At 43.3% G+C, this 18578-nt stretch overlaps 1 non-coding gene across 1 annotated transcript; it reads left to right on the top strand.

Annotated features, from left to right (window-relative positions):
• The first annotated feature begins 17817 nt into the window (after nucleotides 1-17817).
• Nucleotides 17818-17923, top strand: LOC120266168. The gene has a single exon (XR_005538011.1). It is a non-coding gene; the product is annotated as a small nucleolar RNA R71 (small nucleolar RNA).
• The last annotated feature ends 655 nt before the right edge of the window (nucleotides 17924-18578 follow it).

Here is an 18578-nt window from a genome sequence, read left to right as displayed (position 1 = left end):
CACCCGACCTATGTCTTTGCGTTTGAACCTTAGCAAGATTTCCTCCAAAATCGGTGCATTGTGCTCCACATTGGCATCTTTCCTTCCTACTCAGCCTCACAACCCTACCTGCACGAAAGTAACATAAAAACACACATATTAGTGTAAAAACCTGAGAAAAGTAATGCTTAACATAAGGAATGAACGCTTCGCATTCATATCGCACAAGCACTTATCAAACTCCCCCACACTTAAGCTCCTGCTTGTTCTCAAGCAAAAATTAAACATTCTATGCATAGATGAAGGAAATATTGGAAGTGCTTGGCCTTAGGTTCACCAAGGTATACACAGAGAGCATTCTACAAGTAAGTGAAATTTCAACATTAAATAGAAAAAATCAAAGCTCTAGCTAAAAACTTGAATAAAAAAGGACAACAAACCCGAAATCGTGTACGTGTGTGAACTCACTCAAAACAACCCAAGGTATACTCCTCAAAGTTCTAAGTACATGGGACTTATTTATCTACAAAAGTGACAACAATTTCAAAGATGGTAGTAGCTTCACACATCCTCTAAGGTAGCCCTTTCCAAAGCGGCCGCTAAGGTGGCTTTCACACTTTTGAGGTGGTAACTCTTTCTACCAGAGTGGTAGCTTTCATTCATCCTATGAGATAGGTCTTTCTCTCATTAGGGCATAGCTAGTATCCGACTTATGAGAGTAGCTTCATACTTCATAGGTGGTAGCTCTTTCCACCCAACAAGTACAAATAAACAATAAAACTATTTTTTTTTTTTAGAATTTAACACAAGAAACAACTATAACTAGTCCCTTTAACATCGAACATGAGTTTCCAATAGAGTTTAAAGAGTGAGTAGTGCACTGAGTGTAAATCGGGTAAAAATTCCTAGAAATTCAAGTAAGAACTTGAGCATGAAAACAATCAATGTTAAAATTTTCTCCTAAACTCAAGAAAACAATTATTGTAACTAAGGTGAACCGCCATTGGCTATGTGAGCATGTATATCAATCAAGAACAATAACAAGGATGTGCGCACTATGAAACTCCCCATCCCCCACCACACTTGAGTTGTACATTGTCCCCAATATACACATGCAAGCTCACTCATAATGTATATCAATGAAGAATATATGTGTTAGAAGCAATCAAAACAATACTCCCCTGACTCCTAGTGTTGCGTTTGATGGAGCTAAATCCTTGGGATTAATGTTCCGACAGGTTGTGAAGCTCACACGGCCAAGTGCCAATGCACTTTGGCCGTGCCCATAACTAAGTCTCAATTCCCATAATGACAAGACCATCTGCACGCATACACGAGAGGGTTCAGTGAAGCTCAATAAAAACAAAATATCTCGAGTATATATAAAAGACAGACAATGAATACAACTCGAGATGCAAAATGAAAGTAAACTCAGAAGGAGAATCCTTTCTGAGTGAACAAGTCTAGAAATAAAATGCATAAATAAACAAAATGCAGAAAAATAAAATCAAATGTCGGTGTCACGCTCTGGCTCCGGTGCTGCTGCTGGTGGTGAAGACACAGATGGTGGGTCCACCAGTGTTGGGGTAGGGGATGAGGGTGCAGTAGATGCCGAGGGGCCTCAGGAGTCCTCGGCCGCAAGACAAATGATGCAGGAACGTCTAGCTCTAAGATCTGCTGTAATACGTCGAAACGTGCCATGAACTCTGTGTACTGAGCGGCTTGCGTGGCCCTGATCTCGGAGACCTCTGTCCGCACCACTCCTAAAGCATTTTCAAGCCTCTCAAAGCGATCATGAGCTTGAGATGGTGAAAACATACGCATAGGGGGTGCTTCCTCTGCCAGTGGTGGTCCCTCGGTCTCTATCGGTGCTTGCTGAGGGTCGGGAGCGGGCTGAGATACCCCGGCTTCATCACTTTTATCCTCAAATGGTATATTCAGCACATAGACACCATTCGGATATTTACTGACCAAGTGGTGCTGGTATTATCGTCTTCTTGGCTCCGCTGATTGTGTCGCGTAGACCCATCCCCAAAATGAGCCTAGTAATGTATGGACCCGAGAAAATGACACCAAGTCTAGGATACTATCCTTGATGCTTCAAATACTCCGCTAAAATGTGCCCTAGATGGACCGGCTCATTCCAAACCATGGAGTATAAGTACAAAAGTTCTTGCTTGTTAATGACTCCCGTGCTACCACCGCGACCATTCACTAACCTGCTTATGATGGCGTGAAGATATCTGTAACTAGGTCGAGATAAACATGAGGCCTTAGACACTCTTGGTTCATATCGCCCCTTACCATATAGTATTTTATACGCCACCGTGGGAGATAAACCTGACATGTCAATTGGAAGACTCTCGTACTCCTCAGTCTGAGTATACTCCTCGTCATATAAACCAAGCCTAGTGGAGAACTGTGTGACGCTCATACTATGATGTTGCCCAAAAGCTCTGAACTGAATAGCGCCGACACTATCAAAATGAGCATAAGAGTGTTCGAACTCAAATGAAGCAAGCACCACTAAAGTAAGTGAGCGGATAGCAGGGTCATGAATATTCAATAACTTGTGCCAACTACCGACCAATAATAGTTTCTCGACCTCTGATAAGTGCTTGTGTGATATGAATGCGAAGCATTCTTTTCTATGTTGAGCATTACTTTTCTCGGGTTTTACATTAATATGTGTGTTTTTATGTTACTTTTATGAAGGTAGGGTTGTGAAACCAATTATGAAGGAAAGAAGCCAATGTGGATCACAATGCACCGATTTTGGAGGAAATCTTACTAAGGTTCAAACACAAAGATATAAGTCAGGTGCGAGATGCTAAAGTGTGTGCCAACCTCCCCGTATTTGAGTTTGCATAACCATTTGGAGGGGCACAAGGGCAGTCACACTCAAGCATTCCGACTTATGCACATAGAGCAAGATCTCCATCAACTTATCCGTCATTGAAGAAGCAAAGCGATCCACGGCATAAACGTGTGAACGTTTATGTTACCTCGATGAAAAGTGGATTCGAGAGTATTTCTGGTAGAGTATTGTAGTAGGTTCTCGTAGCAAAACCACTGCGATGAAATCATTGTAGCGATTCTTGCTCACGACCTTCCGAAAATCGCAGTTTCAGAGAATCCACACGGGCGTGTGGAAATTACCCACGCCTGTGTGAAAATTCGGCACGGGCGTGTGAAGCATCCACACCCGTGTAGTCGTACGATTCCAGCCCTATTTAAAGCCGAATCAGCACCAATTTTGGTATTCTTTTCTCCATCTTTTCCCCAACTTGAGAGAGGGCTTCGGCTAGGGGTCTCGGGGGTATTGGCCAAGGTTTTGGAGAGGTTCTACGGCTCCGACCTCGTCATTCCTTAGGAAGAAGGTTGGTAGGGGAGCTTCCGTGGAGGCGTATCTTATACCGGACGAGGGAATCCTTGGACGACGAGTAGAGGACTTTCCACAAGACCATCGACACGACTATCGAGGGTGTTTTTTATGGATTCATTGCTTTTACATTCTATTTCTTTTATTGTACTTAGCTTCATGGAGAGCTAAACCCCTAGTGGGTACTCGGGTATTGTGGACCCTAAGATGTATTTGTTTCTTTGAACCTCTTTATTATGCTTTCAATAAATTGATGTTTATTGTGAGTTCCAACCTTGAATGCTTGATTGTATGAACATTTCCCCTAGAGTGACACTAGGGTTGAGAGTTCTTGTTGGTAACCTTGTTAGTGAGTGACACACCACGAGCGTTAGACAAAGCTAGGTTGGAGAGGGTTGAAAGGGTGAGTCGAGAGGTACAGGAGCATCCCCTTTCCCCTCTGGCGTGATAGATTCTACCTCCGTTCCTTGATTTCTTTGCGGTGATAATAGAGTGATTGGGCTAATGGATGAACTTCCGTTGGGCTTAGTTGCGCGTGCAACGGAGTGAAGCGTTGAGGTGATCTTAGTATCTAGGGCTCAATTGTGGTTAGGAACCTTCCACCTGGACCAAAGGGTTAGGTCTATAATAAGGAAGAGATTTATCACTTGGAATCCCTAGAGCTCATTGCAACTCTATGCGAGTGCGAGGTGTTGAGATTATTCAATTTTTCCTACGGGACATGTATAGAGTTAGGCATAGTTGACCTTAGATTTGGGACTATGTAATTAAGGATTTCCACGACTCATCATTACATTGATTAGGAAGCATAATAGAGGGTTCTTGCACTTGAAACAATTATCCTAGGCGGAGCATTATCCGGGTACCCAATCTTTATCGATTGCCTTACCCCCTTCTTTACTTTTGCTCTCTTACTTGTTGCTTTTACTGTTGAGAATTGAATCATTGTCACACTCATTATCATTGATCTTTTACATAGCTAAGAATCGAATTAAGTATTTTTATTCTCTACTCCCTGTGGATTCGATACCCGCTCACCCGGGATTATTACTTCGACAAACCCGTGCACTTGCGGGATATACGCAAGGGGATCTTGTCAACCTCATCAGCCATGTCATCTGCTAGTTGCACCTTCTTGAGTGACCCAACATTCGGAATTCGCGTTTAACCAAACTTAAGCTTTGCTAACCGCTCAAACCGAGCTCGATGCTCAGGACGTGTGAATTCCATGACTTCCGACTCAGGGGCAGGTCCTCTAGGACGTTTAGCAACTTCCTTCTTCGATCTCGTGGCCATACCCGCATGTATTAGAGAAAGAAAATCAATCAATTTCATTCAGTCTGCAGGAAATATCAACGTACAACCGTGCAGAAATTCCACACGCCCGTGCACTTGCACGGGGCGTGGCAAACGGACGGCCCTTTGTAGCCATTCTTCTAGCTATACCCCCATCTCACTTCCAGATCTTCTCAAAAACAAATCATAACCATTTTGGTAAGAAACCGATGTGCATTATCCATTTAAATTGCAGGTAATCAGCTAGACTTAAAGGAAATCAGTGACAAGAGGAAATAAAGGCTTGCCGACGAGTTGAAGCTAAACAACTCTACAATCCGCACAATGCACAATCAATCGATTCAAAGACAACAATAGAAGGACAAGCGAATGTCAAAAAATGTTCTGTGAGTGGCTTAGGGTTAGCTGAGGAACAAGGTGTGACCAATGTATTGGGAGAGTAGACAGTCTTTTAATTCCTGGAGATCCACACGGGCGTGCGGGAATCACCCACGCCCGTGTGCCTCATTACAAGAGAGCCACAGGGGCGCACGCACATCCTTGTGCGCTCTCGGGAAAACACTCCTTCGACTCTGACTGCCCTCGCACGGGCGTGTGGAAAATACCCACACCCGTGCGCCCGACCCACAGGGGCAGCCGTACGCCCTTGTGGCTTCCCTGAACATCCGAGAAAATTGACAAGTGTTCTACACGCCCGTGCGGAAATTCTCCACGGGCGTGGACATTCACATGCCCAACTCACAGGGACAGCCGCACGCCCCTGTGTCTTCTCAAGATTGAGAGAACTCCTCTGCAGAGTGTCGCACGGGCGTGTGGAAATTACCCACGCCCGTGTGTGGTTCATAAGGTCGCCCACAGGTGCGAGTCCACTCCCCTGTGTGCTCTCGGGATAATCTGCCCAACTCTGCATGAATTCACACGCCCTAGCGGAAATTACCCACGGACGTGTGATAGTCCTATGGTCATTCACAGGGGTAGCCGCATGCCCCTGTGCCTTCTCTGGATAAGCTCGCAATACAAATCCACGGGCGTGCGGAAATTCCACACGCCCGTGTGTCTTCACTGGATGCCTTAGAAAAACATTCAGGCTCTGCCGAAAACATCTGAACATGTTCACACACTCAAAGCCTGCCTAGTATGCAAGTTTTACCAATGGAAAACATGGAATAAAGCTCAAACGACACAACTTCGCCAATTCCTCATTAAAACACATGCTGAATATTCAAAGCCCACAAGAAAATCTCAGCAAAAGCATCTAAAAATCAAGACACCAACACTTAACAAGTTATTCATACAAACAGACTAAACTAGAAGATAAGAAAACAATAAACACTTGGGTTGCCTCCCAAGAAGCGCTTGTTTAACGTCACTTTGCTTGAGGTACCTTGTCTTACTTCACGCGGGTTCGTGGAGGAAAAATACTTCTCTATTGTCACTACAAATCTCTCCGCCATAGTATGGTTTCAGCCTATGTCCATTCACCTTGAATGTGCCCTTCTCTGGATGGTTAATCTCAATGGCTCCGTGAGGTAAAACTTCGGTTACAGTATACAGACCAGACCACCATGATTTGAGTTTCCCAGGGAATAAACGTAGACGAGAGTTGAATAGTAACACCTGATCGCCTACTTTGAAGTCCTTCGGAATCTTAATATGCTTGTCATGACACTTCCGAATTCTTTCCTTATATATCCTTGCATTCTCATATGCCTTCATCCTCCATTCGTCTAACTCGTTGAGATGTAATATTCGTTGCTCTCCGGATTTGCGCAAGTCAAAATTCATCACTTTAATTGCCCAATATGCTTTGTGCTCTAATTCCACCGAAAAATGGCAAGATTTTCCATACACTAAATTATAGGGAGTGAACCCTATTGGGGTTTTGTATGCTGTTCTATGAGCCCAAAGTGTGTCATCTAGCCTTTCGGACTAATCTCATTTCCCTTGTTTCACTGATTTGGTTAATATTCTCTTGAGCTCTCTGTTTGTAACCTCGACTTGCCCACTCATTTACGGATGGTAAGGAGTAGCAAGATGATGATGAACTCCATAACACTTTAACACTTTCACCAATTGTCTATTACAAAAATGGGTTCCGTGATCGCTAATGATAATTCTTGGAGTTCCAAATCGAGTAAATAACTTTTTCAAAAACTTCACCTCAATTTTTGCATCATTAGTTGGAAGAGCCTGGGCTTCCGCCCACTTGGAAACATAATCAACTGCTACCAGAATGTATTTATTGCCATTGGACTTTGGAAATGGTCCCATGAAATCAATTCCCCATACATCAAATACCTCACAAAATTGCATGGGATTTTGAGGCATCTCGTCTCTTCGTGATAAATTTCCAGCCCTTTGACAACTATCACATCGTAAAACGAATTGATGAACATCCTGGAATAAGGTCGGCCAATAGAAGCCAGCGGCTAAAATCTTCTCTGCAGTTCGACTTGAAGCATAATGCCCCCCAGTGGGCCTGAATGACAATGTGTAATGATGTTCCAACCTTCCTCCCTAGAAACGCACCTTCGCACCACTTGATCTACACAAATACGGAACAAGTAAGGATCTTCCCAGAAAAAATTCTTAAGGTCACTGAAAAATTTCTTCTTCTGTTGAAAGCTTAAACTCTGCTTCAATACCCTTCCTGACAGATAATTCGCAAAATATGCGAACCATGGAATATCTTTTGATTCTACTCCCCGTACCGCATACAGATGCTCTTCAAGGAAGAAATCATTAATTTCCTTGCTTGCCAGTTCTTGCCCCTCACAATCTTCTAATCTCGACAGATGATCTGCAACCACATTCTCTGTCCCCTTTTTATCTTTTATTTCCATGTCAAATTCTTGCAACAACAATATCCACCGAATCAATCTCGGCTTTGCATCTGCCTTGTTCATGAGATAACGGAGTGCAGAGTGATCTGTAAACACTGTGACATTAGATAGGCTGAGATATGGCCTGAATTTATCAAAAGCAAACACTACTGCTAATAATTCTTTTTCAGTAGTGGTGTAATTCTCTTGTGCACTTGTGAGAGTCTTGCTAGCATAATATATTGGTTGAAATTGCTTATTTCTCCTCTGACCCAAGACCGCTCCCACTACATAATCACTAGCATCACACATTACTTCGAAAGGCTCATCCCACTTTGGTGTTGTTAGGATTGGTGCTTGCACTAACTTTTCTTTCAGCACATTAAATGCATTCAGACAGTCGTTTCCGAAATAAAAAGGGGTATCCTTCTCCAAGAGTTTGGTCAATGGTTGGGAGATCTTCGAAAAGTCCTTAATGAACCTTCTGTAAAAACCTGCATGCCCCAAGAAACTACGGATCCCTTTTACATTCGTAGGTGGAGGAAGTTTTTCAATTATCTCAATCTTCGCCTTATCCACCTCCATACCTGCCTGGGAAATCTTATGTCCAAGGACAATGCCTTCTTGCACCATAAAGTTACACTTCTCTTAGTTGAGGATGAGATTTGTCTCTTCACATCTTACTAATACTCTTTCCAAATTATTTAAGCAAGCATCGAAAGAGTCCCCGAACACTGAAAAATCATCCATGAAAACTTCCATAATATCTTCAAGAAAGTCATCAAAAATGGCTGTCATGCATCTCTGGAATGTTGCAGGGGCGTTACACAACCTGAAAGGCATTTGTCTATAAGCAAAAGCACCATAAGGGCAAGTAAATGTGGTTTTCTCCTGATCTTATGGGGCTATTGGGATTTAAAAATATCACGACATGCCATCAAGGAAGCAGTAGAATTGATGCCCCGCTAGTCGTTCCAACATTTGGTCAATAAATGGCAAAGGAAAGTGATCTTTCTGAGTGATGTCATTCAGTCTTCTGAAGTCAATGCAAACTCGCCAAGCAGTAACTGTCCTAGTTGGGATTAACTCATTTTTTTAATTCTTTACCACTGTCATTCCTCCTTTTTTCGGGACAACTTGGGTCGGGCTCACCTACTTGCTATCGGATATGGGGTAGATGATTCCTGCATTTAAAAGTTTTATTATCTCCGCCTTGACAACCTCCTTCATATTCGGGTTCAATCTTCGTTGAGGTTGGATCACAGATTTGTAGTCATCCTCCATTAGGATCTTATGAGTGCGGAATGATGGGTTTATACCCTTAATGTCGGAGATCTTCCATGCAATAGCTGATTTGTGCTTTTTCAACATGCTAACAAGCTTATCCTTCTGCTCCACAGACAAGTTTGAAGATACATTCACAGGGAGTTTACAGTCCTCCATTAAGAACGCATATTCAAAATGTGTTGGAAGAGTTTTAAGCTCAAGTTCTGGTGGTTCGACAATTGATGGGCGCAAGCTGCCCTCCTTCAATCTATCAATCTCCTCGAAATCATTTGCCTCATGTTCGCAGTTATTCTCCTCTTCTTCCACCTGGGTACCTATTTCTTCATAATCTGTAATGAATATCAACGTGTCCATTCCACAAAGTTCTTCTTTTGAAATAGCAACTCCCACAGAAAAGAGTTCTTGCCTTTGGTCTTGATAGGAAGAATCAAACCGAGCAAGGATTCTTTCTACACTTTCCTTCAACTGATCACTCATTGACACCGACGTGGATCTCTCAAACTGATTTATCACATTATCTAGTTCACAGTTCTGCCCTTGAATCCTGGTGACGTACTCTTCAACTGATTCTTCTACTGGCTGTTGAGTGATATACTGCTCATAATGAGAATAACACGGTATGTCGTGCAGTGCAACTGTTTGAACTTTCTGCTCCATGTTTTCAACCATTCTCGTAATAGTGTCAAATGACTCGAACATGTTAATCATTTTCTGAAATAAAAAAGAAATAGAGAAAAGTCAGAACAATGATAGAATAAAAAGATATGAAACAGAATGTATGGTGAAATAGCTAAGAAAACAAAGTGCAAAGTATCTCTAAACACCTACTCCCCGGCAACGACACCAAAAACATGACAAGGTCCCGTTGTGTATATCCCGCAAGTGCACGGGTTTGTCAAAGTAATAATCCCGGATGAGCGGGTATCAAATCCACAGGGAGTAGGGAATAAAAACACTTAATTCGCTTCTTACCTATGTGAAAGATCAATAGTGATAAGTGTGACAATGATTCAATTCTCAAAGGTAAAAGCAACAAGTAAGAGAGCACGAGTTAAGGAGAAGGTAAGGCAATCGATAAAGATGGGGTACTCAGATAATGCTCCACCTAGGATGATCGCTTCAAGTGCAAGAACCCTCTATTATGCTTCATAATCAATGCAATAGTGAGTTGTGAAAATCCTTCATTACATAGTGCCAAATCTAAGGTCAACTATGCCTAACTCCATACATGTCCCGGAGAGAAATCGAACAATCTCAACACCTCGCACTCGCATAGAGTTGCAATGAGCTCTAAGGATTCCAAGTGATAAATCTCTTCCTAATTATAGACCTAACCCTTTGGTCCAGGTGGAAGGTCCCTAACCATGATTAAGCCTTAGATACTAAGATCACCTCAATGCTTCACTCCGTTGCACTCGCAACTAAGCTCCAGCGGAGGGCCATCCCTTAGACCATTCACTCTATCATGGCCGCAAAGAACTCGAGGAACGGAGGTAGAATCTATCATGTCGGAGGGGAAAGGGGACGCTCCGGTACCTCTCGCCTCACCCTCTCAACCCTCTCCAACCTAGCTTTGTCTAACACTCGTGTTGTGTCACTCACTCACAAGGTTACCGACAAGAACTCTCAACCCTAGGGTCACTCTAAGGGAAATGTTCATACATTCAAGCATTCAAGGTTGGAACTCACAATAAACATCAATTAATTGAAAGCATAATAAAGAGATTCAATGAAACGAATACATCCTATGGTTCACAAATACCCAAGTACCCACTAGGGGTTTAGCTCTCCATGGAGCTAAGTACAATCAAAGAAATAGAATGTAAAAGCAATGAATCCATAGAAAAAACCCTCTCGATAGTCGTGTCGATGGTCTTGTGGAGAGTCCTCTACTCGTCGTCCAAGGATTGCCTCGTCCGTTATAGGATACGCCTCGACGAAAGCTCCTTACCAACCTTCTTCCTAAGGAATAACGATGTCAGAGCCGCAAAACCTCTCCAAAACATAGCCAATACCCCTCAAAACCCTAGCCGAAGCCCTCTCTCAAGTTGGGAAAAAGATGGAGAAGAGAATGCTGAAATCGGGGCTGAATCGGCTTTAAATAAGGCTGGAATCGGGCGACTACACGGGCCTGTGGATTTTTCACACGCCCATGTGGAATTTCCACACGGGCGTGTATAATTTCCACACGCCCATGTGCGTTCTCTGATTTTCTGTTTTCTCGGCCGTCTATGAACAGTGCTCGCCTGAACAGCTTCCCGAATCCATGCTTTCATCGGGGTAACGCAAACGCGCACACGTTCACATCGTGGATCACTTGCTTCTTCAATGACAGACAAGTTGGTGGAGCTCTTGTTCTATGTGCATAAGTCGGAATGCTCGAATGTGACTGCCCTTGTGCCCCTCCAAATGGATGTGCCAACTAGAATACGAGGAGGTTGGCACACACTCTAGCATCTCACACCTGACCTATGTCTTCGCATTTGAACCTTAGCAAGATTTCCTCCAAAATCGGTGCATTGTGCTCCACATTGGCTTCTTTCCTTCATACTCGGCCTCACAACCCTACCTGCACGAAAGTAACATAAAAACACACATATTAGTGTAAAACCTAAGAAAAGTAATGCTCAACATAAGGAATGAACACTTCGCATTCATATCGCACAAGCACTTATCAGCCGTGTGTAATTTCCACATGCCCATGTGGATTCTCTATTTTCCTGTTTTCTCGCCCGACTGTGAACAATGCTGCTACAGTACTCTTACTACTGTTTTGCTGCATTACCCTGCTACAGTACCGCCCTGAAATACTCCAGAATCCATGCTTTCATCGAGGTAATGCAAACGGGCACACGTTTACATCGTGGATCGCTTTACTTCTTCAATAACGGACATGCTGGTGGAGATCTTGTTCTATATGCACAAATCGGAATGCTTGAATGTGACTGTCCTTGTGCCCCGCCAAATAGTTGTGCTAACTCGAATACGAGAAGGTTGGCACACATTCCCGCATCTCGAACCCGACCTATGTCTTCGCGTTTGGACCTTAGCAACATTTTCTCCAAATTGGTAGATTATGACCGACATTGGCTTCTTTCTCTCATAATCGGTCTCACAACCCTACCTGCATGAAAGTAACATAAATACACACATATTAGCGTTAAAATCCAAGAAAAGTAATGCTTAACATAAGGAAAGAACACTTTGTATTGGTATCACACAAGCACTTATCAAACTCCCCCACACTTAAGCTTTTGCTTGTCCTCAAGCAAAAATTAAAACATTATGTGCATAAATGAAGGAAACATTGGAAGTGCTTGGCCTTAGGTTCACCAAAGCATACAAAGAAGGCATTCTACAATTAAGGAAAAATTCAACACTAAATACGAAAAATCAATGCTCTAGCTAAAAACTTGAATAAAAAAAGGACAACAAACCCGAAATCATGTAAGTGTGTGAACTCACTCAAGTCGCCCCAAAGTATACTCCTCAATGTTCTACATTTCAGAGACTTATTTATCTATAAAAGATAACAAAAATTCAAAAAGGGTAGTAGCTTTAAACATCCTCTAAGGTAGCCCTTTCCAAAGCGGCCGCTAAGGTGGCTTTCACATTTTCGAGGTTGTAGCTCTTTCTACCGGGGTGGTAGCTTTCAGAAATCCCATGACATAGCTCTTTCTCTCATTAGGGCATAACTAGTATCTAACTTATGAGAGTAGCTTCATACTTCATAGGTGGTAGCTCTTTCCACCCAACAAGTACAACTAACCAATAAAACTATTTTTGTTCTTTCTTTTCATTTTCCATTTTTTTTCTTTTTTTAACAATTAACGAAAGAAACAACTATAACTAGTCCCTTTAACATCAAACTTGAGTTTCCAAAAGAGTTTAATGAGCGAGTAGTGCAACAAGTGTCAATCAGGCAAAAATTCCTAGAAATTCAAGCAAGAACTAGAGCATGAAAACATTCAATGTTAAAAATTCTCCTAAACTCAAGAATACAATCAATGCAACTAAGGTAAACTGCCATTGGCTATGTGAGCATGTATATCAATCAAAACTAGTATAAAAGAGATGCGTGCACTAAGAAACTCCCCCCCACACATAAGTTGTACATTGTCCCCAATGTACACATGCAATCTCATTCATGATGTAAATTAATTAAATTCAAATGTAGGAGAAGCACTCAAAACAATACTCCCCTGACTCCTAGTGTTGCATTTGATGGAGTTAAGTCCTTGGGAGTGTTGTTCCAACGGGTTGTGAAGCTCGCACGGCCAAGTGCCGAAACATCTTGGCCGTGCCCATGACAAAGTCTCAATTCCAATGATGACAAGACCATCTGAACGCATACATGAGGGAGTTCGGTGAAGCTCAATAAAAACAAACACAACTCGAGAATATAAAAGATAAGACAATGAATACAACTCGAGAAACAAAATGAAAATAAACTCAGAAGAAAAGTCCTTTATGAGTATAGAAGTCCAAAATAAAATGCGGAAGAAAAAGATGAGGAAAATAACATCAAGTGTCGATGTCGTCCTCTGGATCCTCTGCTGCTGCTGCTGGTGATGAAGTACATGGTGGGTCATCTGGTGCGAGAATACGGGATGAAGGTGCCGGAGAAACTGAGAGGGCCTAAGGAGTCCTCGGCCGTAGGTCAAATAAGGAGCCGGCGTCTCGCTCTAAGATCTGCTGTAATGTGTCGAAATGTGCCATGAACTCCGTATAGTGTGCGGCATGCGCAGCCCTAATATCAGCAATCTCTGCTCGGGCCTCTGCTACCTCCGTCCATATCATCCCACAGCGCTCTCGAGCCTCTCAAAGCGATCCTGGGCTCAAGATGGTGAAAACATGCGCACGGGGGATGGGTCCTCTGTCACTAAAGGTGCCTCAGTCTCCATAGGTGCTGACTGAGGCTCGGGGGCAGGCTGGGAAGCCTCGGCATCATCACCCTCCTCCTTGGCTATCTCTGGGGTTGGTAGAACCAGAGCATATACCCCCGTCCGAACCCTATGAACCATGCCCATCAATCTCATCATCTCAAGTCTCAGGGGTGCATGTATACTCATCTTCTCGGCCCCACGAATCACGCCCAAAAGACCTATACCCAAAGCTAATCTCGTAAGGTATAGACCTGAGAAGATCGGTCCTAATCAGGCATACTGGCCCTGATGTCGAATGTACTCAGCGAAGATGTGCCATAGATGGATCAGTATGTGCTGCATCATCGAATACAAGTACAGAAGCTCCTGCAGGCTCAGAACGCAAGTGCTATCACCACGGCCATTCACTGACCTGCTCATGATGGCATGTAGATATCGGTACGCATGTCGCGAAAAGCACGTGGCTTGGACACCTCCAAATCATACTGACCCTGACCGCATAATACTCTGTAAGCTCTTTGTGGGGTCAAAGCTCCAGGATAATCTATCAGTAACTGAGAGTACTCCTTAGTGTCTGTAAATGCCTCCTCGTATAAGCCGAACCGAACTGAAAACTGAGTGATACTCAGACTATAATGATGTCCAAGTACTCTAAACTGAACTACGTCAAGGCCGTCGAATCTTGCATAGGATCTGTCGAACTCGAATGACGACAAAACCTCCAGTGTAAGCTCCCGGATGGCTTGCTCTCTAATCGATAATAACTGCCTCCAACCACCCACTAAACAAGATCCTCGACCTCATCAGCGAACTCATCTCCCTGCTGCAAATCTCTCAATATACTCGTGTCAAAGAACCGAGTCTGTCAGAACCGAAGTCTATACAGACGCTCAAAAAAAGCCTGATGCTCGGGGATATGAATCTCATGCTTTCGGACTCAGGAGACTACTCTCATGGTCGCTTATCGGCCTGCTTCTTTGCCCTGGGTGCCATACTCTGCAAAAATTGAAAGAGAATCGATCAAATAAGTTAATTAAATATAGTTGCAGAAATCAACACGATCGTGCGGACTTTCTGCACTCCCGTGTCGATCTACGGGCCGTGAACAAACGCACGGCCACGCATCAAACTCCACAAATGCACCATTACAACGCATTTACTTCGTTCTAAATATAAATGATCATTCTATTTGAAGAAACGAAGTATTATTGACTAGGTTCATCGGTGAAAATAATGAATTTGTTAAGGAAATCAAAGATAGGCCTTACTGTTGAGTTGAGATGAGAAAGCTTGAAAACGGCCAGAAAACCAAGCAAAATCCTTCAAAAATAGTGATATAAGGTAGGGAAACAATGTAGGAGTGCTCTCAGACAACTGTAGGATATTAGTGTAAAGAGAAACGATAATCCTTTTAAAAGGACTCGCGCCTCTTGGAGTTCTGTACATCCACACGGGCGTGTGGAAATTACCCACGCCCTTATACCTCCATAGGGAAGCTTTACAGGGGCAGGTGCATGCACCTGTGTGCTCTCGGGAAAACACTTACTACCTCTGAACGCAAATACATGGCCATATTAGAAATACCCATGGCCGTGCGCCCGACCCACAGGGGCAGCCGCACGCCCCTGTGGCTGCTCTGGACATCCTAGAAAAATTGCTAAGTGTTCCGCACGCCCGTGTGGAAATTCCGCACGGGCGTGGGTATTCACAAGCCTAACTACAGGGGCAGGCGCAAGCCCCTCTGACTTCTTGGAATGAAAAGAGCTCCTTTGCAGATATTCACACGGGCGTACAAAAATTACCCACGCCCGTGCGATTTTTAGAAGGTCGGCCACAGGGGCGAGTCCACGCCCCTGTGTGCTTTTGGGATAATCTGCTAATCTCTGCAGGAATTCAGACGCCCGTATGGAAATTACCCACATGTTTTCTCTGGATGCCTTAGAAAACTCTGCAGGCTCTGCAGAAAATTTCTGAATATGTTTACACACTCAGAGCCTACCCCAATATGCAATTTATACCAGTGAAAAACATGAGAAATAGCTCAAACGACCAAAACTTTGCCAAATTCGCATGAAAACACACGATAAACTTGAAAACCCACAATAAAAACACAGCAGAAATATATTAAAAATCAAGACACAAACACTCAACAATTTATTCAAGCAGCACTAAACTACCAAATTAAGAAAATAGTAAACACTTGGGTTGCCTCCCAAGAATCGCTTGTTTAACGTCACTTAGCTTGACGTACCTTATCTTACCTTACGGGGGCTCATAGATGAAAGTTACCCTCTTACCCATGGCTTAGAACACATGATGAGGAAAATCTCTTAAGGGTAGAGGGTGAATTATCAGGCTTTGGACCGCCTAGCAATGATTCACCCAGTTTGTTCGGTGCGCGCACGTCTCCAGCAGCCTCGGAGCATTTCTGGTGGCGTCTCCAAGCCCTCTTCAATTTTTAAAGCACCTTATTCAAGATCCCAGGGGTAGATGATACTTCTTCCATCGAACCAAGCATCATTACTTCTTTATTGTCCTCTTCTTAGTTGAACATTTCCTGCATGTACTCATCAACAATCTCATGAGTAGCGTTTAGAAAATACAAAGTATCATCGAAATCAAGAGAAAGCCGCATGGCTTCAGCAAGGATGTATGTGAGCTTGTCATCTCCAACTCTCAAAGTTCGCTCTCTGCCATCCATGTCAATCAATGCCTTGGAAGTCCGCAAGAACGGCCTCCCATATATCAATGGTATATCCACATCCTCATCAACATCTAGCACTATGAAGTCAACAGGAAAAATGTACTTGTCCACCTTGACAAGCACATCTTCGATGATTCCCCTCGGATGTCTCACCATTCGATCCGCCAATTGCAAAGTCATCCGAGTTGGCCTAGGCTCACCCAAGCCTACCTTTTGAAAGAAGGTGTATGGCATGAAGTTGATACTTGCCCCTGAGTCCGCCAATGCCATTTCTTCCCTAGATTACCAATATTACATGGAATGACGAAGCTTCCCGGGTCTTTCTTCTTGTTCGGCATGTTCTATTGCAAAATCGCCGAGCAAGATGCATCTAAAATCACTGAAGCACTCTCCTCTAACTTCCTCTTGTTCGTCAATAAGTATTTCAAGAATTTTGCATACTTAGGCATTTGGGCCAATGCCTCAACAAAAGGAATATTAATGTGGAGTTGTTTGAACAAACTTAGGAACTTCTTGTAATGTTCATCCCCTTGGTCATTCTTCAATCTAGAGGGATAAGGGATTCTTGGCTTAAAAGGTGGGGTTGCCACCTCCTTCTCTCTACTTGCTCTCTTGTTAACCTCTATAACCTCGGGTGAGTGTTCATTTGGCTTCTCACTCGAAAACTTACCCTCAACCTCACGACCGCTTCGCAAAGTGATCGCCTTCACATGCTCTCTAGGATTGGTCTCGGTATTACTCGGTAAGTTTCCATGTGGCCTTTTCCAATAGAGACTTCACAATCTGCCCCACTTGATTTTCAAGATTATGCAAAGAGGCTGTATGGTTGCGAAGTGTAGCCTCAAGTGATTAAAATCTTGTATCTGATGATTGTACAAACCTAGTTAAGGCCTTCTCCAAATTGTTCATTCGGGTCTCCAAACATGAAACTCTGTTTTCCATGTTTGGGGCTTACTGTTGTTATTGGAAACCCGGTGGCCCTATTGCCTTTTGTGGACCGTTGTTGCTCCACAAGAAATTGGGATGACTCTTCCAACCCAGATTGTAGGTATTGCTGTATGGATTTCCTTGATTCCTCTTGCCATTACCCACAAAATCGACATTCTCAACCGAAGATGCATCACCAATAAATATCGGGCAATCGGAGGGAGCATGTCCTCTACCACACTGGTGCAAGTAATCATAGCCGCTAATCTATTCAAAGTTAGAAGATCTAACTTCTTACTCAATGATTCCATTTGAGCCGCCAACCAAATCACTACATCTATCTCATGGAGACCGGCCACTTTATTCTTCTCCCTGGCATTCCATTGGTAGCTACTTAACCCCTTTTCTTCAATTAATTGATAGGCCTCACTAGGGGTCTTGCTACCGAAGGTACCTCCTGCTGCTGCATTCAAGAGTTCCCTTGTACTCGAATTCAGACCGTTGTAAAAGGTATGAACAATCGTCCATTCTGGGAATCCATGTTGCGGGGACTTTCTCAGGAGCTCCTTGAACCTTTCCCACGTCCCAAATAGAGACTCCAATTCCAATTGTACAAAGGATGAGATCTTATTCCTGTGCTATGCAGATTTTTCAGGAGGGAAATAACGCCCAAGAAAAGCTTCTACCATCTCCTCCCATGTGGTAATTGATGCTCTAGGTATTGAGTGTAACCACTGCTTCGCTCTCCCTTCAAGGAAAATGGGAAAGCTCTCAACTTGATGGCATCATCCATTACCACATTTATCTTCAGCATATCACACACCTCGAGAAAGTTCTCGATATGACTGTTTGGATCCTTATCGGCCAAACTATTAAACTTTGCGGATTGCTGCAACCTGTGGATGAATGAAAGCTTCAGCTTGAAGTTCTGAGCTATAATCAGGGGACGCACAGTGCTTGATTGTGTCCCTAATACTGAAGGTCTGGCATAATCGGATAATGTCCGCTATTGCTCATTCTGTTTTGTCATGTTTTCAGATTCTTCTACTTTCAAATCGCCTAGATTAGACCTGTTTCTGCACAGTGTTCTTTCCCTTTATCTTCTAAATGTAGGTTCGAGCTCGTGATCTCTTTTCAATCAATATTTAGGGGTTCCCGCTGGTTATAACTTGGAGCCGCACTCAAAAAGAAAGAAAAACAAAATTAGAACGATGATAGAAAAGAAGATAGGAAATAGAATGAAGGAATAGCTAAGAAAACAAAGCGCAAAGTATCTCTAAACGTCTACTCTCCGG

This window comes from Dioscorea cayenensis, chromosome 7 (genome assembly GCF_009730915.1).
Source record: "Dioscorea cayenensis subsp. rotundata cultivar TDr96_F1 chromosome 7, TDr96_F1_v2_PseudoChromosome.rev07_lg8_w22 25.fasta, whole genome shotgun sequence".
NCBI classification, from domain to species: domain Eukaryota; kingdom Viridiplantae; phylum Streptophyta; class Magnoliopsida; order Dioscoreales; family Dioscoreaceae; genus Dioscorea; species Dioscorea cayenensis.
This window is presented reverse-complemented; position numbering and strand designations above follow the sequence as displayed.